This window comes from Saccopteryx leptura, chromosome 2 (assembly GCF_036850995.1).
Source record: "Saccopteryx leptura isolate mSacLep1 chromosome 2, mSacLep1_pri_phased_curated, whole genome shotgun sequence".
Lineage (NCBI taxonomy): Eukaryota > Metazoa > Chordata > Mammalia > Chiroptera > Emballonuridae > Saccopteryx > Saccopteryx leptura.
Window position 1 is genome coordinate 272,750,241 of NC_089504.1, and position 22,097 is coordinate 272,772,337.

Sequence of the window (22,097 nt, forward strand, 5' to 3'; positions counted from 1 at the left end):
AAAATCAAGTAAGACATGCAACTGGAAAGACTTTGTGACTCTGAGCCCTTCCACTCTCTGATATAAAAGTAAATTTATTCATTCAGTCTAAAGAAATCAGTAATTACATGTCTTTCTCCGCTATCTTCCCCCTACAACTTTTTGTACACAACCATACAAATGTAACTCAAGAGGAAGTTAATTCAATTGATGATGCAATTATGTTAGAAGATATACTATAACTAAATTGATGCCCTGGGAAAGATTTGCAACAAAAAGAAAGTCATCCGGGGAATAGTCCATCGCTTACTAGAGAAAGCGCATTACACACTGTGAGTTTGCCAGGGCTGCCATAAGGAAGGACCACCAACCGGATGGCTTAAGCAACAGAAAATTATTTTCTCACAGTTGTGGAGCCTAGAAGTCTGCGATCAACGTGTCAATAGGGTTCGTTCCTTCTGCGGGCTTGTGAGGGAGAGCCTACTCCATCCTATCACCAAGCCCTTTGCTACTGGAGGTTGGCTGGCAATCTTTGCTGTTCTTTGGCTTGTAGGAGCATGACCCCGATCTCTGCCTTTATTTCATAAGGCATTTCCCCTGTGTGTGTCTCTATGTCCAAATTTTCCTTTTTTTATAAGGACAACTGCCATATTGGATTAGGGTCTACCCTAGTGACCTTGTATTGGATTAGGGTCTACCCTAATGACCTCGTATCATCTAATTATATCTACAATGACCTTATTTCCAAATAAGGTCACATTATGAGATACTGGGGGTTAAGACTTTACACAGGAATTTTGGGGGGTATACAAGTCAACCCCTAACATACATACTAAATATCCAATATATATTTGATACACTGTATTGAAAGGTAACACATTTGCAAAGAGGTATAGAGATAAGCATTTCTTGAGAGGAGATGGGCCAAACTGATGACATTGTAACCATGTATATGATTCAGCAGCTAAATTAATCCAAATCTCTATCCATCCTTAAAGTAATTTCTAACAGCAGTTTTTAATTTTTACTCTGAAGTATCTTCTATCAGTGAAGAATGACCACGTCACCTGGGGTTTTATATAAAAATATATCTGAATGTTTCACCATCTTCCCTAACATAGGTATGTTTTTTTTTCTTTCTCTTTCTACTCAGTGAGAAGAAGGGAGGTACAGACAGACTCCTGCATGCACCCCGACAGGGATCCACCTGGCATGCCCACCAGGCAGCGATGCTCCGCCCATCTGGGGCCATGCTTGAAACCAAGCTCTTCTTAGGACCTGATGCAGAGGGCACTGAGCCATCCTCAGCGCTGGGGGCCAACCCACTCCAATGGAGCCCCGCCAGAGATGGTGTGTGCTCCCTGTGCTGCAGATCCTTTCTTTTTTTTTTCTTTCTGAAGCTGGAAATGGGGAGAGACAGTCAGACAGACTCCCGCATGCGCCGGACTGGGATCCACCCGGCACGCCCACCAGGGGCGACACTCTGCCCACCAGGGGGCGATGCTCTGCCCTCCGGGGCGTCGCTCTGCCGCGACCAGAGCCACTCTAGCGCCTGGGGCAGAGGCCAAGGAGCCATCCCCAGCGCCCGGGCCATCTTTGCTCCAATGGAGCCTCGGCTCCGGGAGGGGAAGAGAGAGACAGAGAGGAAGGAGGGGGGGGGGTGGAGAAGCAAATGGGCGCTTCTCCTATGTGCCCTGGCCGAGAATCGAACCCGGGTCCCCCGCACGCCAGGCCGACGCTCTACCGCTGAGCCAACCGGCCAGGGCCTGCAGATCCTTTCTATTTGGGGTAAAATGGAAATGCTGCTGAGGTTGAGCCCCGGCTGCCGCTAGGGCTGAAGACGACTCCGCGAGGGCTCACGCTCTACAGGAGATCCAGCAGGAAGTCCCCCTTCGACAGACCCTCAGCTACAGACTGGGTTCAGCCTGCAGAAACATATTGTTGGCCTACACAAAGTTTTAAAAAATTAAATTTGAATATTTATAGATTGGTATGCATTCTCCCTTTTACCTTCATTTCTCAGCATTCCCTATTGACTAACATGCGAAAAATGTTGGAGGACTTGCACTACCTGATTTCAAGATTTACCATCGAGTTTTAGTAATCAGGACAGCGTGGTATTTGGTGAAAGAACTGACATGTAAATCAATGGAATAGAACAGAGAGTGCAGAAAAGGACCCTCTCTTATGTGATCAACAGATTTTTGACAGAGGTACAAAGGCAATCAGTGGAGAAAAAAAAAGTCTTTTCAAGAAATGGTGCTGGAAATCGGACACCCATAAGCCATAAAAAAAATCTAAAACAAAAAAAAACCACTGAGAAGCAAAACTAAATACCTCTGCTCTTCAAAAGCACTGTGAAGAAAATGAAAAGAAAGCCACAGACTTAGAGAAAAAAATTGCAGAACACATATGTCCTAAAGGACTGGCAACCACATTATGTATACAAAGAACTTTTTTTAAAAACCCTCAAAAACAGAGAAACAAATAACCCATTAAGAGCATAGGCAAAAGATTGGAAATACACCACACCAAAGAAGAGGTACAAACAGCAAATAAGCACAATAAAAGATGTTCAACATAATTAGTCATTAGGGAAATGCAAATTAAAATCTTAATGTGTTACCACTAAACACCTATTAGAAAGGCTAATATTAAAAACCAAACAAAAACACCTTTCAGTATCAGGTGCTGACAAGGATGCAAAGCAAGTTGACCTTTCATACACTGCTAGTGGGAATGCAAAATGTTACAGACCCTTTGGAAGATGGTTTAGGAGTTGTTAATAAAGTTAAACATACACTTACCATATGATCCAGAAATCCCACACTGAGATCTTTACCCAAGAGAAATAAAAACTCATGTTCACATACACAAAAATTGTATGTAAATGTTTATAGCTGTTTTATTTATAATCGCCCCCAAACTGGGAACAGAACAAATGGCCATTACGTGGTGAGTGGTACATCTGGCCTATGGGACCCCGCTCAGCAATGAAAAGGAACAGACTGTCGACAAACACAGCGCGGGTGAATCTCACATGCATTCTGCTAAGTGAAGGGAACCAGCCTCATGTGGTTAAATACTGTGCGGTTCCACTTTTATGACATTCTCAAAAGGCGAAACCACAGAAAAAGGTTGGTGGCTTTGGAGCATTGACAGTGGAGAAAAAGACAAAAGAAGTCTGGGGAAAGTTCTGGGGAGAGGATGATGCTGTGTATCTTGATTGTAGTGGTGGTTATGAGACTGCATTTGTTGGAATTCACAGGACTGTACTCTAGTCACTAAAAAGGATGAATTCTACTGTATGTAAATTATTCCTTAATGAACCTGAAAGAATGGCTTATAGGACTTTCAACTTTGTAAGATAGCAACCTAAAGGTTCCAGGTAAACTCACACTATGGAGAAAATACTATTTTTTTTTAACCTATAAGTATTCTATGTGAAAAAGTTTTACCAAACTTCGCTTGTATAGAAGATGCTTACAATTGTAGTGTCTCTTTTTTAGCATAAATCGAAGTAAAGTTCTTCTGGTCATATTTATAAGCATGTTCATATTTTTTTTTTACCTCCCTAATATAGTTGTTAACATTGTGAAATCGCTCCAGTTTCCTCTTAACTAGGAGCATTTTTCATTTAAGTTTTCCAGTGTGCATGCAATATAAATTCTGTTACATCACTTTATACCTTTTGTTGTTTCTGACGGCAGCATTGGCAAGTCATGTTTAATTTTGTTTGCCCAGAATAACAATGAAATGCTGAAATATATATGTGTGTATATTCTATTCAGACTTCACACTCTTAGAGCAACAGAAGAGGCTTAATGTGCTTCTGTCCTCTGAGGAAGCTTGTGGTAGATAGAACAGGAGAAACATTATGAATAATTAAAAATATGATATTTACTCCAGGAGAAAGAAAACTCTGAAAAAATCTCTGCTGGCAGAAAGCTGCACAAGCAGGTACCATATCCTTATAAATAAAGTGCTGCTCTTTTCAGGGGTCAGGGGATTTCATAGTCAGATATTAATGAGATAAAGATGCTCAACTTGATCGTTAAGATGGAGAAGAATGAGGACTGAGTTACTTTGTGTTAATTTTTATCATTCCTCACTGTAAGCTAGCAAGCTGGTACCAGATGCTTAGCATTGTACCAAAACTAGGGTTATTAAAAGATAAGGAGAATCTTAGACCGAGGAGTTAATTCTGAGAGATTCCATTTCAAAATATTCAGACCTTAGGATATTAACTTAATTTACCTTCATCATGGAGATCTGATAGCTTTTACGAGATGGGTCTTTTGGTCTATCATTCTTTTACATATTATTACAGAAAACTCTCTATCCTCTAGGTAAGAGACAATTAGTCAATCTGGCTAATCAATTGATATGGTAATCAGCTGGGGTCCAACAGACTTGGGATCCAGCTTTACTGTGACATTAATTAGCTGTGTGACTTTGGACAAGTGACTCAGCCTACCTGGGGCCTTTCTTTTCTTATGTTACAGTGATGTAGTTGAACTTGATAATCTCTCAAATTAACTAGAGCCCTAAAATCATTGCTGATCCTGCATACAACATGGATTTTCAAATTATTTGAACATGAGGTATAAACCTATATTAAATATAATTAAATCCTTGATAATTCAGAATGTATTTCAAATACTGCACACTGAGTCATCTCTATGAATGCCTAGCAAAGTCCTGGTTAAATAGAAGTTTCAGACAAATGAAATCCTTATTAAATTAGCTTTTAAAGTGTTTCACACAAATATATATAAAATTTTAATTGTCATAAAAATTTACCCTCATTTAATAAGACAAAACATAATTCTGCAATTAACTAGGAATGAAAGGCATGTAAATCCCTTATATATGGGCTGAGAAAGCTCACGTAGAGCATTCTATCACTGTTACCCAGTCCAGCCCCTTGTGCTCCTGTGAAATGGAGATTATCAGCTACTGTTTATAACAAAAATTTAGACAAGGCAGAATTTTCTAGTGGGCTCCCACAGGCATCTGTGATGCAGTCTATGAGAAATTTACTTAAGAGTAGTGAGTTTTTTTTCATGCTTGCTGACTCCCAGGAGTGAGTTTCTTTTTCAAAAAATGAAATTAGTTCCAGTTACAGTTTTATTAACTAAAATCATGTTTGTTTGATAACCAATGTATGGAAACAAGAAGAACATACATTTGCCTTTTTTTTAATGTTGCCTTACACATTTTTAAAATAAATCATCGTACTCTGGATGGTCAGGAGGCACGAGAACGTACATGAACGTTCGTACTACTCAGAGGGTTAACTGACAGATTTAGAGGCCAACATATTAATTTTTAAAAAGGGAATACAGTTAACGCCTTTTAATAGGATTATGTTAACTGAAACTTGTGATACTGTGGATAAGGCCAAGTTGAAGCCCACCTCTCCTGCCTGCCCTTGTTTCTTCCTTCATTCCAGCCTTCCCATACCAAACATTTATTGAACGGTTCCTAAAGTAGACTCTGGAATTGCAAAACAACTAAAAAATGTACAAAACAAAAATTTTTGCCCTAGGGAGCATCACAATCTATTAGTTAAAACATGTAAGTTGATAATTATAAAATAATGTGACAATTCAGTGATAGAAATATACATAGGTTATGAGAATTTACTGACCTTGGCACTGAAATGCTTGCATGCACACACACACACACTTGTCCGAAATGACCATTCCATATCAAATTTTCTTTTAAGTGAGAGGAGGGGAGATAGACAAAGCTCCTGCATGCACCCCGACCGGGATCCATCTGGCAACCCCTGTCTGGAGCTGATGCTCGAATCAAGCGAGATACTCTAAGCGTTGGGGGCTGATGCTTGAATCAATTGAGCCACTGGCTGTGAGAGAGGAAGTGAAAGAGAAGGGGGGACAGAGGGAGAGAGAAGCAGATGGTTGCTTCTCTTGTGCGTCCTGACTGGGAATCGAACCCAGGATGTCTGCACACCAGTCCGATGCTCTACCCCTGAGCCAACTGGCTAGGGCCCCACATCAAATTTTATTTTATTTTATTTTATTTATTTTTCTGAAGCTGGAAACGGGGAGAGACAGTCAGACAGACTCCCGCATGCGCCCGACTGGGATCCACCCAGCATGCCCACCAGGGGCGGATGCTCTGCCCACCAGGGGGCAATGCTCTGCCCCTTTGCGACCAGAGCCACTCTAGCGCCTGGGGCAGAGGCCAAGGAGCCATCCCCAGCGCCTGGGCCATCTTTGCTCCAATGGAGCCTCGGCTGCAGGAGGGGAAGAGAGAGACAGAGAGGAAGGAGGGGGGGGGTGGAGAAGCAGATGGGCGCTTCTCCTGTGTGCCCTGGCCGGGAATCGAACCCGGGACCTCTGCCACATCAAATTTTAAAGAAAAACTTTGAACCACTCTGAATCATTTTTGAAGCACTAGATTTACATACAAATCTCATTGTCTCATTGTTTTTAATTGCAAATACAAGAATCCACACTTTTAAAAAAACCCTACACTTCTGTATCTGATATTAGTAGGAGAAGTTGAAAGTACTAAAACCATATTTAAAAATATTTTAGATGAAATAGTCATCTGGTTTTGGTGAAAATAAAGAGAGGCAGGCATTTTTCATATATTTCTGGCTAGCAGTAAAAATTGGTAAGGCCTTTCTTTCCTGAAGGCAATATGGCCTGATTTATCAGAAGTTTTAAAAATATACACACTTGGATCCAGCAAACTTATCCTAAGAAAATAGCTGAGGATGAATGCAAAGTTTCAGCTATTAGTGTGCACACATTTAGGATTATTATATCTTTGTGGTGAGCTGACCTTTTTATCAATAGGAAAGAACTCACTTTATTTCTAAGCCCTATAGTAGAGTGACTGTATTTCCCCATGTATAAGACGCACCTTAATTTGGAGGCCTGAAATTTGAAAAAATATGTATTACATAAAGTTATTGAACTTAGGTTTTATTCATCATAAAATTTATACAACTCCTCATCACGGTCAAAACTCCCATGTTAGCTTGTCCTCATCTGTGTCTGATGACAAATCACTGCCTGCAACAATGAGTGCAAAAACAAGCATGAAAAAACAGGAAATGCAAGTAAAAAAAAACTACAACCACTGTGTAAGTCGAACCCAGTTTTTAGACCCCAAATTTTTCAAAAAAAAAAAAAAAATGTGAGTCTTATACATGGGGAAATATGATAAGTCAGTAATCCTGTCAGTCAGTGGAAAGACACAAACAAATAAATGTCTATTATAAGAAGTGGAAATCTTGAAAAATACATTCTTTAAGATACTATTAAAAACAATTGCTTGGATTTGGTTTGAGCCCGAGCAGGTACATATGTTAGTGATAACATATATTTGTAGAAACGGCTTTTCATTATTAATAGTCTGAGATGCATGGCTCCTAACTAAGCAGCTAACAAACAACAATGAACTTTGCACATTGTTCACAATCACATTAGGGGCTTACTACCATATAAATAGTTTCTGTAAAATCCATGTGACTTATTATGCGATCCCAATGGATAAATTTTATTGCTTTCCTATGGCTTTGTGCTTTGTCTTCCTATTATTTTTGAGCACCCCTTTGAGTTTACACTACAGCATTTAAAAACCATCACTGTTAAATAACTAAGCAGAATGTCTGACACAAAATAGAAAAACCAAGCTACACTGCATCTTTGGACCAAATCTTCCTTACCCAATTATCTGGATATTCTGATGGAAGTAATTGAGCTCAAGGTTGTGCTGACAACTTCTGTCTAAATATCTTTGAGGAAAGTTTGGAAAGTTAAAAGAATCCAAATATGAAACCTAATGTGTGGTTATATATATTTTCGCCATTTCAAAGGTTTGCACTTTTTCTTGATTATATTCAATCACCCATTTCACTTTCCATTTGCTCCCAAACTATGTGCTATTGTTCGGTGTTGCAATATGGAAAGTTGTTCTTGTTTCAAGTAATAAGATCTATAATAAGAGTCGGTATCTCTAATGGCTGCAAATTGTTACTCCTCCTACTAAGAGACGGAGTTTAATTTGACTTCCCTTGAATCTTGGCTGCCTATAGTGATTGCTTGACTAAATAGAATGTGGCAGAAATGACCTTCTGGGACTTCTGAGGCTGGGTCATAAGAAGCCTTGCAGTTTCCACCCAGGCCTCTTAGAACACTTGTCTTGGAGCCCTGACTGCTGTGTAAGAAGTCTGACCTCACTGTGGCTGCCATGCTCTGAGGATGCTCAGCTAGCCATGTGGAGGCTGTGTGCAGAGAGATAGACAAGGGACAGTGGAGGATCTGGGTGGCCAGTTGTTCTAGCTCCAAACCATTAGGATAATCCCAGCTGAGACCTCAGACATCATGGAGCACAGATGAGCCATTCTCTCTGTGCCTTGATTCCTGATTCTTAGATTTGTGAACAAAAGAAATGGTTTTTATTTTATATCAGGCATTAAGTTTTGAGTCTATTATTTAGCAATAGATAATTAAAGGATCCTTATCCCGTTACCATTTCTTGTGATCCAGACTTGATTTGGGTCTACCCCAGTTCATCAAAAATTTTGATTCTTAAACCTTAGCGAGTGAGTTACTTTCTTGCTCCTAGTTCTTATATAAATCGGGACACACATAGCCATTCAACAGAACTGAAGGTGACTGAATCCACACTTCAGTACCTATGAGGTAGGTTCAGCCCAGAACAGATTCTAGCTGTTTCTTCTATGAACAAACATATTCAGTGAATACATACATTACTGAAGCAATTTTAAAACAATAGTCAATGTACAATAAATATATTTTAGGTCTGCAATAAAGATGAAAGCCAGGTGACAATCTTTAGACCTCCAGAGATCACATGTTCACTTAAAGCCCGCGGTGCAGGGGAGCAGCTGCCACACCTGAAGTTCTCACTCACATCAGTGTATGGAGCCAGGTTCAGCTTCTTTAGAAGAAACATTTAATGAGCTTTCAGACGAAAGAGCCAGGAAAAGTAAACTACAAAGTTGAGAGGAACAGATGCACAGACGCAGACAAGAGTCATCCATTTGGCCCAAGAGGTGAATCTGGTTGATCTTTGGAGTACTCTGAGGTGCCTGTGAGGACCAGGCCTGAAAATCTACGTTTTTACCATGCCTCCCTCCCCAGGTGACTCTAAAGCATGTGGAAGCTTGAGAACTGAGCAACCTGAGATTTTTTTCCTGTGCCTCCCTCCACCACCTAACCTTCCAATACCTTCCAGATAGTTCATTTGTTCTGTTGCTGTCAAAGAGAAACCCACTTGGAAATCAAGAAGAAAACCAGAAGTAACTTTATCGGAAACAAAATGATTATGTTGCAGTGTCAATGCGTAGGCAGTGATGACCAGCCACTAATGGCTTTCAAGAAACAAAGACTAAAAAGCCTTGGGTAATCCAAATGACTTTTCTTTTTCTTTTTTTAAATTGAATTTTATTGGGGTGGCACTGTTTATAATAATTATACAGGGTCAGTTGCTGAATTCTACAACACATCTCTAAATACCATATTGTGTGTTCACCTCCCCGCCCCCCAAGTCAAGTCACCATTTATCTCCCCACCTCCCTGCCCACTCCCCCTGCAATCACGACACTGTTGTTTGTGTTAACAATTTTTTGTGTTCTTTTTTGCTCTTTCTCTTTTCTGTGTCAAGCCCTGGGCACATGTCTATAGTGTCTACTGCATTTGGCCTTATTTTAGTTAGCATTTCATCTTCAAACCACGAACTCCTATGTGACACCTTGAAATATAGCCCTGTGACTTGTATACTTTAGTTCACCCCAAGGTTTTCATGGAAGAGATCTTCTTCACTTAATATCAATATCATTACATTCAGAGCCCCAATCAATCTGTTCTGGCAGGCATTTTCCTTCAAAGCTATCTATGAAGCAATTTCCCCGTCAAGACATTTCACTGTGTGGCTGTCAAGGACAGAACCATTTAGCACAAAAGCAGAATCAAGCGAGAATTGAAAATAACTTTATTGGAAGCAAAGTGATTGTGTTTGTAGTGGCAATGAGTAGGTAATGATGACCGTCTACTAATGGTTTTCAAAGATAATGACTAAAAAACCTGAGTAATATCAATAACCAATTAGTTTTCACCTTTTAATACTTCCTACAGCCTACTGATAATCTCTACAGTGTTAAATAAGGTTTATTATTTAGAAAACTCAATAACCAAATTCAGTCAACCAAAGAATCAACAAAAGGAGAAGATCATATGACTTTCAAAATAGTTTTATTCTTAAAGCTAGGAGAGAAAGCTGAGGGGCTGCCGATGCCCTCTCACGGATGGATCACATAACGCAAATGGAGGAAAATGTGTCAGTTTTTCTCTAGAGTCATATTTAAACTACTTAAGCCAGGACAGTACACAATGAAAAGAAGCCACTGGACCCCTAAACTTCTGTGGGCAGAGAGCAGTCTGATAAGTCTGATAAACCACTTAGCTGCAAACAAGGGCTACATTTCACACAAAAGAAGGAATACTCAGAGTTTAGTGTGGTCCTCCCCGCCTAGGCCATCACTGTACATACATGGCCCAGTGCATGCTGAGTAGATAACTTGTCTCTTTAGTTCCTAGTTCTTCAGAACTGTCCTCAAGTAGCTGAACTCAAGGAACTGCTCCCACGGAGCCTCATCCACACTTAGACCTGATTGATATGATGAGATCCTGAACTGTCAGTTAATGTCATAATACTGAGATTTAGGGCTCTTGGAAGAAGGGCTGAGCATATGTGGGAGGGATATTAACTCTTATGGGCAAAAACAAGACTGGCAAAAAGGACTTCCCAAGATGGCTATCATAACACCTCCTATTCCACATGTTCTTGCAGTGAACTCCTTCCATGTCATGGAGTCTATGCTTTATTCCTCTCAACAAAGATAGAAATTTATGACTGTGACGGCCAATACAGTACGAGGCTTCTGAGGCTAGGTCATAGAAATGCCCCATCTTCTGCCTTGTCTTCTCTTGGGATGCTTGTTCTTAGAGCCCAGGTGCCAGACTGTGAGGAAGCCAAGGCCCAGCTGAGCTCCCGGCTGGCAGCCAGCATCAATTGTCAGGCACATGCATGAGGTCACATCAAGTGACTGCCAACCTTTGAGTCACCCAGTTGGTGCCCTGTAGAACAGCGGAGCTGTCCTCCTATGGCATGCACAGAGTGCAGGTTCATGAGTGAAATAAATGGTTGTGAGCTTTTTAAAGCTACTTAGTTTGAAGTGATTTGTTATAGACCAATAGAAAACTGGAAAAGGCCTTGGCTAGCTGGCTCAGTGGTGGAGCATTGGCCCAGCATGTGGATGTCCTGGGTTCAATTCCCAGTCAGAGCACACAGGAGAAGCAACCATCTGCTTCTCCACCCCTGTTCTCCCTTCTCTCTTCTGCTTTTTCCCTCCCACAGCTGTGGCTCAATTGGTTTGAGCACATTGGCTCTGGGTACTGAGGATGGCTCTGTGGAGCCCTGCCTGAGGTGCTAAAAAGAGCTCAGTTGCAAGCATGGCCCCAGATGGGCAGAGCATTGGCCCCAGATGGGGGTTGCTGGGTGGATCCAAGTCAGGGCACGTGTGGGAGTCAGTCTGTCTATCTCCCCTCCTCTCACTTGGAAAAAGAAGAAGAAAAAAAGAGAAAATTGGAACAAGGATAATGGGTGAACAAATTGTGGTATGTTCATACAATGGAATATTATATGGTCATAAAAAAGAAGTGCTGGCCCTGGCCGGTTGGCTCAGCGGTAGAGCATCGGCCTGGTGTGCGGGGGACCCGGGTTCGATTCCCGGCCAGGGCACATAGGAGAAGCACCCATTTGCATCTCCACCCCCCCCTCCTTCCTCTCTGTCTCTCTCTTCCCCCCCCTGCCCCCCGCAGCCAAGGCTCCATTGGAGCAAAGATGGCCTGGGCGCTGGGGATGGCTCCTTGGCCTCTGCCCCAGGCGCTAGAGTGGCTCTGGTCGCGGCAGAGCAACGCTCCGGAGGGGCAGAGCATCGCCCCCTGGTGGACAGAGCGTCGCCCCTGGTGGGCGTGCCGGGTGGATCCCGGTCGGGCGCATGCGGGAGTCTGTCTGACTGTCTCTCCCCGTTTCCAGCGTCAGAAAAATACACACACACAAAAAAAGTGCTGATACACGCAACAACATGAATGAAACTCAAAGATTTTTTTTTTAATTCAGTGAGAGGTGGGGAGGCAGAGACAGACTCCCACATGTGCCCCAACCAGGATCTACCTGGCAAGCCCACTAGGGGGCAATGTTCTATTCATCTGGGGTGTTGCTCTGTTGCTCAGCAATGAGCTCTTTTTAGTGCCTGAGGCATCCTCAGTTCCTGGCGCCAACTTGCTCCAATTGAGCCATGGATGCAGGAGAGGGGGAGAGAGAGACAGACAGACACACAGAGAGAGTGAAGCGAAAGGGAGAGGGGTGGAAAAGCAAATGGGTGCTTTTCCTGTGTGCCCTGACCGGGAATCAAACCTGGGACTTCCACATGCCAGGCCAATGCTCTACCACTGAGCCAACCGGCCAAGGCCAAATTTCAAAGATCTTATGCTGAGCAAAAGAAGCTGGACATATAGAGTACATACTATATGAGTCCATTGATTTGAAATTCTAGAACAGACAAAGTTAATATAAGATGACTACACTGAATAGTGATTGCTTTTGGGTGCAAGTGACTAAGAAGGGACATAAGGAACCATTCTTGGTAAATGAAAATGGTCTATGTTACAAGAGATGTGTAGGTTACAAAGGTATATCTATTTGTCAAAATGGTATAGCTAACATTTGTACATTTTAAGGAAAAATTTACCTTAAAAATAATAAAAAGTGAAAACTAAGTGGGAGTAGGGAGTCTGTAAAGATGCAGATGATATAAGAATGACAAAATGTTGGTAACTATGAAATCTGGGTGAGCAGTACATTAAAGTTCATTTTTTCTATTCTGTTTACTTTGCATATGTTTTAAATTTCTCATAAGAAAGTTAAAAAAAAGAAAAAGAGCAGTACTGATTTTTGTCAAAAATGAGGCTTGGCTATAAAGCACTAAAGTATTTTTTGTATATGGTTGCTGTAGAGTCTCTGAAAATGATAGCAAAAGAATAAGGCAGTATTGTTTAAATGGATGAGTAGCATGCCATGATTTTTGAATCAAAGTACACTGCTCATTACAATGTGTAATTATTTGTTTTTAAAATCAGTTTTAGGCCCTGGCTGGTTAGCTCAATGGATAGAGTGCTGGCCCAGTGTACAGACATCCCAGGTTCAATCCCTGGTCCGGGCATATGTGAGAAGTGATCATCTGCTTCTCCACCCCTCCCTTTCTCCCTTCTCTCCCTCTTTCCCTCTCATAGCCAGGGGCTCAGGTTGTCCGAGCATCAGCCCCGGGCGCTGAGTATAGCTTGGTTGATTTGAACATCGGACCTAGAGCATCAGCATCTGAAACAAATTTGCTCAGCAGCTCTCCCTCTGGAGAGGCTCACCCTGCTCTCTCTCCATTAGTAGACCAACATCCTCTGTCCAAGTGCCTGAACCTGGAGCAGAATGCCTTCCCAGGCTTCTCTCGCTCTCTGATCCTCCACACCCAGTTGGTCACCAAGGCCTGTCTGTCTTGAGTATTTCTGCTTCCTTTTTTTCTGTATTCCCTTTGCTACTACCTTAGTTCGGGCCCCTAATGTTTCTCACCCAGATCTAGGAGGTTCTGCTTCTAGGTCTGACCTTTGCATGGACCCATGTTCCAAACTGCTGCAAGATGGTTTCAATAACATGAAACCTCATAGTCTCACTGTCTAGTTTGAAACTCCTCAGAGATTCTTCTCTGCATACTGATCTAGGTGAAACTCGTGGCCATGCTAACAAAGCTCCCTATGATCCATTCCCTGCCTATCTCTGCAGCACTAGCTTTCATCCTACAGTCCACACATGTCATGCTCCAGCTGTGATAAATGACTTATGGTACTCATAAAGAAGCATGCTGCCTATGTCTTCGTGCTTGTGTTCGATCTGCGACCTCTCTCCTCCCAATTCCCTAGAAAATATATACTCGACTTTCTAGACTGCATTCATGTGTTAGGTCCTTGTTAAATTCTTTCTGATGTGCCCCCACCCCAAAGAAGAACCAACTACTACAGCATATGTCAGCCCTGGTACCATTGGCAGGTTTCTATCATTGTACTTTTAACAATTTTTTTTGACTGGTTCTGTTTTCAGGTCTGTCTCCCTGTACCAGACCACATACTTCATTTGGGAAAGAACCATATCTTATTTGTATTTATAGCCCATAGATAACTACAGTCACTAACACATAGTAGGTTTTTAATAATTACTTGGTAAATAAATCAAAGCCCAAGTAAAAAGGTTTTCTTTAATATTTTACTTTCATATAAGGGGCAAATAAAGAAAACTGATATCACAAAATCTATGGTATAAATTCAGATTTTAGATGGTTAAAGTCCTCTAAAAAGTATAAAGATTGCCAAAACATACACACACACAAACACACACTTTCATACTCACATGCTTGGTCTGAAATTCTATCAATTATAGAGCTGGTATTCATAATAAATATTCCAGGGTATGTTTCTGATTCATTTAACAATATCTCCACTGAAGTGTAACATTTTTTGTTACTTTCAAACTCTCTGGGTAGCTATGTGCATGCATGATATGCAATATACTGTAACTTCCAGTTAAAAGAATGTGAAACTAATTTGGGTGAACATCTGTATTGTAAAGGTTAAATAGCAAAAAATGGCCTAGTGGCTAAAAATAATTCTCAAAATTTTTGTTTTGTTTAAAAGCCTGTAAATAATTTATGTTGAATCCTCAGTCATTTTGTGATTCAAAAATAAAGGAAAAAAGTGGTATAAAATATAGACATAAGTGAGCCCTTATGTTCTGCCCTATGACAGACAATTGGGTAGAGGTTCAGATTTCACAGATTAAGAGGATGTTAAGATAGTTCAAAAGGATACAGAAGCTGGAAAGGCTGGAAAATAGGTTTTATTAAAGTTATTAGTATTATTCAGAATAAAGATGGATGATTTAATAATGTCCCTCAAGCGTATGAAGTTACTATGCTAAAGCTAATGAGTTTCCTTTTATTAAGCAAGAGAAGATGGAAATAAAATTACATAAACACTTATTAAGTACTAGATAACTAAGCCCCAGTCAAGCCACTTCAAACTCATAACTCTATTGAGCAAGTTATATTTCCAGAAAAGGAAATAGCTAAAGTGATTAGAAAACTTATGAAGGACCTCTGTTCTCAGCTCCAATGTGCAGAACTTGGAAACTGTCTCTTAGATCCTTAAAACAAGAAAAAGTTGAACAAACTGAAAATCAACTACTTTTCTGGATTTAGAAATTAAACAACATCCTTCTAAATAATACATGGGCCAAAGAACTCTCAAAAGAAATTTCAAAATATTTAAACAAAAATAAAAAATACAACTTATCAACATTTGTGGGATACAGAGAGAGCAGTGCTTAGAGGGAAATTTACAGCTTAAAATGCATATATTAGAAAGAAAGAAAGATCTAAAATCAATTGTCTAGGTTTCCACCTTAGAAAACTACAGAAAGAAGACCAATTTAAGCCCAAAGCAAGCAGAATAAAAGAAATAATAGAAATTGAGCTGACATCAATGAAATTGAAAATAGGAAATCGACAAAACCAAAAGATGGACTCAAAACATATCAATGAAAAGAAAGAGAGAAGATACAAATTACCAAAATCAGAAATAAAAGATGGGTCATCACTACCGATCACATGCACATTAAAAGGATAATAATGGAATATTATTAAAAACTCTATGACCACACAGCTGATAAAATTGGCAAATTTCTTCAAAGACACAAACTACCAAAACTCAAACAAAAGTAAAGTGATGATCAGAATATGTCTTAATCTATTAAAAAATGAATCAATAATTAATGACCTTCAAAAAAAAAAAAAAAAAAAAGAAAAAAGAAAACAGCAGACCCAGATGGTTTCAGATAAATTTCAGCAAACATTTATGGGGTCAGCATTATCCCAATACTAAAACCAAGTAAAGACATTACGAAGAAGTAATCTATAGACCAATGTTTCTTGTGAACATAGATGCAAAAATCCTCAACAAAATATTAGCAAGTAGACTACAACAGTCTAACAAAAATTATATGCCACGACCAAGGGAAATTTGTTCCAGGTATGCAAGGCTGAATCAACATTAGAAAATCAATGCCATCCATGACTTCAACAGGCTAAAAAAGAAAAATCATATGATCATTATCAGTCAATGCAGGAAAAGCATTTGACAAAATTCATCACCTATTTTCATAATAAACTCAGAAAATTTTATATTTAGCTATAACATATTAAATATTATTTTCAGAAAACTAGGAATAAAAGAGAAACTTTCACAACTTGATAAAGAACATCTACAAAAAAGCTTACAGCTAACATACTTAATAGTAGGAAACTGTGTGCTGTCCCTCTAAGATTGGGAACAAGACAACGATGTTCTCTGTCATCACTGCTATTCACTGTTGTACTGGAGGTCTTAGCTAGTCCAATAGGTAAGGAAGAAGAAATAAAATATATATAAACATTGGGAAAGGAAAAATAAAACTGTTTTTCTTTCAGATGACATGATTGTGTACATAGAAAATGCCAAATAACCAAAAAACCCCGACAAAACCCTCCCCAAACTAATTAGCAAGTATGTAGCAAGGTCACAGGACATAAGATACATACTGTTATGCCCTGGGTACTGTTCCAGGCACTGGGAATGCAGTTGCGAACAAAATAGTTCCTGCCATCAGGGAACTCACATGTCAGTGAGAGGAAGTGTTGGCTCTTGGCTTCTGTGACTTAGTCATTCTTGGGCTTTGCACGATTCCCAGAGCCTTTATCTCTCCCCTAAATTTCAGTCCTTCATTTCTAATTCATGGACATTTTCCAGAGTGACATGTGAAAGTCAACAGAGCTAAAACCAACTCTTAAAAACCCAGCTTCTCTGGACTCCTTTGTCTGGTGGCACCATTCCTCACTCACCTGCTACTTTAATCCACTCAAATTTCATCCTCTCTCACGAACTTCTCCCCCAATTAGTCACTAAGCCCTTTACAATGTCTCACCAATCTCATTTAAAAAAAAAAAAAAAAATTCTTGGCCCTGGCCGGTTGGCTCAGCAGTAGAGCTTCGGCCTGGTGTGCGGAGGACCCGGGTTCGATTCCCGGCCAGGGCACATAGGAGAAGCGCCCATTTGCTTCTCCACCATCCCCCCTCCTTCCTCTCTGTCTCTCTCTTCCCCTCCCACAGCCAAGGCTCCATTGGAGCAAAGATGGCCCGGGCGCTGGGGATGGCTCCTTGGCCTCTGCCCCAGGCGCTAGAGTGGCTCTGGTCGCGGCAGAGCATCGCCCCCTGGCGGGCAGAGCATCGCCCCTGGTGGGCGTGCCGGGTGGGTGCCGGGTGGATCCCGGTCGGGCACATGCGGGAGTCTGTCTGACTGTCTCTCCCTGTTTCCAGCTTCAGAAAAATACAAAAAAAAAATAAAAAAATTCTTTACCCACCTAATCTAAGCTCCTAGTATTACCTCATATCTAGTCACTTAATGTTTTTAAACATCTGGATTTTAAAAATAGCTTCCGAACAATCTTCCCTGGTTCTTATCCCATAATAGACTAGCCTTCTTAACTCACTCATCTACTCTAAACCTTATAGGGATAAATCCAAAAGTCTCTAGACTGAATTCAAGTGGATTTTGTTGTTGTTGGTTTTGTTTTAACACTCTGGCTCTCATTTTGTCCCTCATGTTTCTGGTGTCCTTATTTTAACTCTGTTTAATTTCACTGCTTGATTTCTTCCTCTCCTTGCCCTCCAAAATTCTTACTGCTTCAGTTCTGTCTCTAGGTTTGATGCTTAAGTTTTATCAATGGTTGCTTTTCTGGCTTTCAACCCATCACCTCATCTCACCTCTTGGTTCACAGTTAAACTTACTTCTCTTTTCAATAGTTTGGTCATGTAGGATATTCAAGTATTTTGACTCTAACAGCCTTCAAACCCATTCCTAAAATAATTTCTTCAGGCAGTGCTGGCAGGTGGGGCTCCTCATTCTTTCATTTTATTCCCCAAACAGTCAGGTGTCAGACTTTGTCCTTCTTTGCGTGTATAGCAGTTTGGTCCTTTTGGCTATAATGCCTTCTAGACTTCCATCAGTTACAGGCTTTAAATTCCTGAGTTTACCTACTAGGATAAGGCAGGTGCTGCAGGAACAAAATAGGCTCAAAGTTGTTAACAGCTCAAATATGCAGAAGTTTATTTTTTGCTCATGTAACCCGTTGAAGAAGCTATTTTGGTAAGAAGATGATTCCTGAACAGGGATTTCTAAACCTAGGCTCCTTTTATCTTGTGGCTCCATCATCACCTTGGGCACTTGTCATCATCTGTGACCAGATAATGGTTGGGGAAAGAAACTGAAGGAGGCATTTGACCTAGAAATGACATACATTACTTCCACTCACATTCCAGTTGGCTGGAACTTGGTCAGATGGCCACAAAGTTTTATAAGAAATGCAAGAGAGGCTGGGAAATGTAGTCTAGAATGTACCTAGGAAGAGGAGAACAAAGTTTTTGTTAATAGCTTACTTTCTCCCTAAGGAAGACAACTTCAAGTCCCATCTAATTATTGCAGCCTTTTCAAGTACAGTGACCTGGAAATTTAAAGACAAGTTACCTGCTCCCTAACTTCCACCAAATACAGTGTCAAGCCGGGAGTGGATAGCTACACTCGTTTGAAAGGGAAAAGAATGAGAAACAGACAGCAGTCATTGACTTACAGCAAAGAACTTCAACTTCTCTCTTGGGAAAGGAGTTTTCGATTTACTCTGGGTCTATTCCCTTATCCATTAATCTCTGGGGTACCTTGCGCTACCTCTGGGAAGGTTTTCCTTTTCCTTTCTATGCTACATTCTCATTTGAAGTCTGTGTTGAGAATCCTTTCTTTCTTGGGGACTATACAACATTCATAGTTTGCTTCATAGGAATCAAGTTTACCTTGAGTTCCTCTGAAATAAGGAGGCAGCACTGAAGATTCTGATCTTTGCCACATGGTTTTTTGCCCCTTCGTTTAGCTGAGCAGACACTAGGCCTTCTGACTCAAAATTCTTTCTAGTATTAAATCTTACTATTTGGGGTTCACAAGCAGACTCTTCTTTTTTTCTTATAACTTTTTTTATTTTTATTTAGTGAGAGGCAGAGACAGATTCCACATGTGCCCCAACTGGGAACCACCAGGCAAGCCCACTAGGAGGTGATGCTCTGCCCATCTGGGGCTCTTGCTCAGTTGCAACCAGAGCCATTTTTTAGCACCTGAGGCAGAGGCCATGGAGACATCCTCAGCGCCCAGGGCCAACTCACTCCAATTGAGCCATGGCTGCAAGAGGGGAGGAAAGGAGAAAGAAAGAGAGAGAGAGAGAGAGAGAGAGAGAGAGAGAGAGAGAAAGGTGAAGTGAGAGGGGGAGGGGTTGAGAAGCAGATGGACAGATGAGCACTTCTCCTGTGCCCTGACTGGGAATCGAACCCAGGACATCCACACACCAGCTGACACTCTACCACTGAACCAACTGGCCAGGGCCTTCTTTTAACATTTTTATTGAATTTATTGGGGTGACACTAATTAATAAAGTTATATAGGTTTCAGAAGTAAAATATCAGAAGCACCAGACTTTTCAAATCCCTAACACAAACTCTGGGCTCTCTCCATTCCCTTCAATATCTGTTTGAAAACCATATACTTCTTGACTAAATTTACTGCTGTCTTGTAATGTCTTTTAGGAAAAAACATACCAAATACACTGCTGCCTGGTTCCTTCTATCCACATCCCCTAAACTATAAGCTCAGTAGTCACAGTGACCGCCTTCCAAATGTAACAGGCAACTATTTTATCAAATGCTTTGCATTACATGGGTTAGTTTTTTCCAGCCGCCTGCTGTATTATGTCCTCACTGCAGCTGCTATGCCAGATTACATAGTATGGGTTTCCATTCTCCCAGAACCCCAGTGGAAGGCCCCACTATTTTTCTTGGTGCCAATTGTTTGCAGTAACAAATAGAGTCTAAAATGTATGATGCCTAAAATATAAGGTTTTCTTCTCATTTATGTTTACATTCCGAGGCAGATGATGATATCTGCGTGTCCCTCTTCTGTGAGGTGATTCAAGGACCCAGGATCTTTCCAACCTGTGGCTCTGCCATTCCCTCAGCTTTCATTATTCAGTGGGGGTGTATGTGTGTGTGAAAGAAGGGTGTGTGCATTTGCTTTTTAAAAAGCTTCCCTGAAATGGATGAATATCACCTCTGCTCATATTACAGTGGCCAGATCTTGGTCATGTGGCCATACCTAATTTTAAGGGAAGCTGAGAAATACAAGCTAGCCAGATGACCAAAAAGAAGAAAAAAACATAGATTTTGCTAAAGAGTGAGCAGTTCCTACCACATATCAAAAGTATTTTTTAGGTTTTCCTTTTGATTTACTTTTCTTATGCCAACTGAAAACAAGACTTCATGTTTTCTATTACTAATTAGTAAAAGTTTATAAGATCCTTATACAACTTGTCTCCATTTATTTGGCATTTAATTATGTAGAGATATTTACTGTATTATTATACTATTATAATTCATTATAAAGTACTAATCAAGAAAAATACTTTAATATTTTATTGAGACCTTTTATTTTAAAACTGGGAATGGCTTTATTTTCAAATGGGGAACATCATGAAAAATTTTGATAATCTATGGAAAGAAAAAGTTGACAAATTATTTTGCATATTGGAGATCAATGGATTTACAATCAGTCTGCAATTTAAACATCATCTTAAGCATAAAACAGTATAATGAAAAACTAGCTAAGTCCCCCTGTAAACAATAAAAATGATAATTTATGATTTACTAGTTAGAATGTAGATGTTCCTATTTTCTGCTGAAATTTCACTTTGTATCTATTGTAGTTCTGTGGAAGACAGTAAGCCATGACCCAGATGCATGTGACTTTTTTCAGAGTAAACTCATAAGCAAGTCTACTATTTTTGCTGAAATACCTTGATAATGGAAGTCCAAAATGTTTGAAAGAAAGGAAGAATTCAGCAGCAATTTGTACTCCTGGGAAGGAATACAAATTCTTTAAATTTAGAAGTATCCTGTGTTATCGCTGTGTTCCAGTACAAACAATCATTAAAAAAAGAAAAAAATTAGACCAGACCAATCGGGTGTTGGTGCTCTACTCTAAAACAAGTGAATTAAAAATGGCTTCTGATTGGTTTATGGAACTAAGGGTTCAAAGGTAATCAGATTAGATAATGTAGCAACTTTGATTTCTGTCAATTTTAGAGCAACAAAAATGTAAATTATTTATAATATGGAAAATAGTTCTAATTCAATTTGTTATTATCAATATAAGTCTTTGTCGCTGGAAATAAAATGGTAATAAAATATGTCCTGGCTGGTACCTCAGTTGGTTAGAACATTCTCCTGATATACCAAGGCTGTGGGTTTGAGACCCAGTCAGGGCACATGCAGGAGTCAACCAATAAATGCATGGATAAGTGAAACAACCGATTGCTGTTTCTCTTTCTTTTCCCCCCACTTTTCTCACTCTAAAATCAACAAATAAATTTTTTAAAAAAAGAAGAATTAAGAATATCTAAACTCGAGGTCTTTGGGATCAATACAGTAGCTACCTAATTAAAAAAATTAAAATCAGCAAGCTACTATTGCCAAACAGAAAATGATTTTGTTTTACACAGAATCCCAATACTAACTTGAATCATGACAAGTTCACATTAAATGAAAGAGCCATCCAGATAACACTGTATTCATATTCATATTCTCACTAAAGAAAACAAGATCATTTTAAAGTTACTTATTTTCAGAGTTGGCTTATTTATGAAACTTAAGATTATTTTAAAATATTTAAACTTGTAGTTTATTTTCTTTGGTGGTCAGATTTGACTTAGAGTAAGGAAAATAATATGACTCAAACATTTTTTTTTTTTTTTTTTTTGTATTTTTCTGAAGCTGGAAACGGGGAGAGACAGTCAGACAGACTCCCGCATGCGCCCGACCGGGA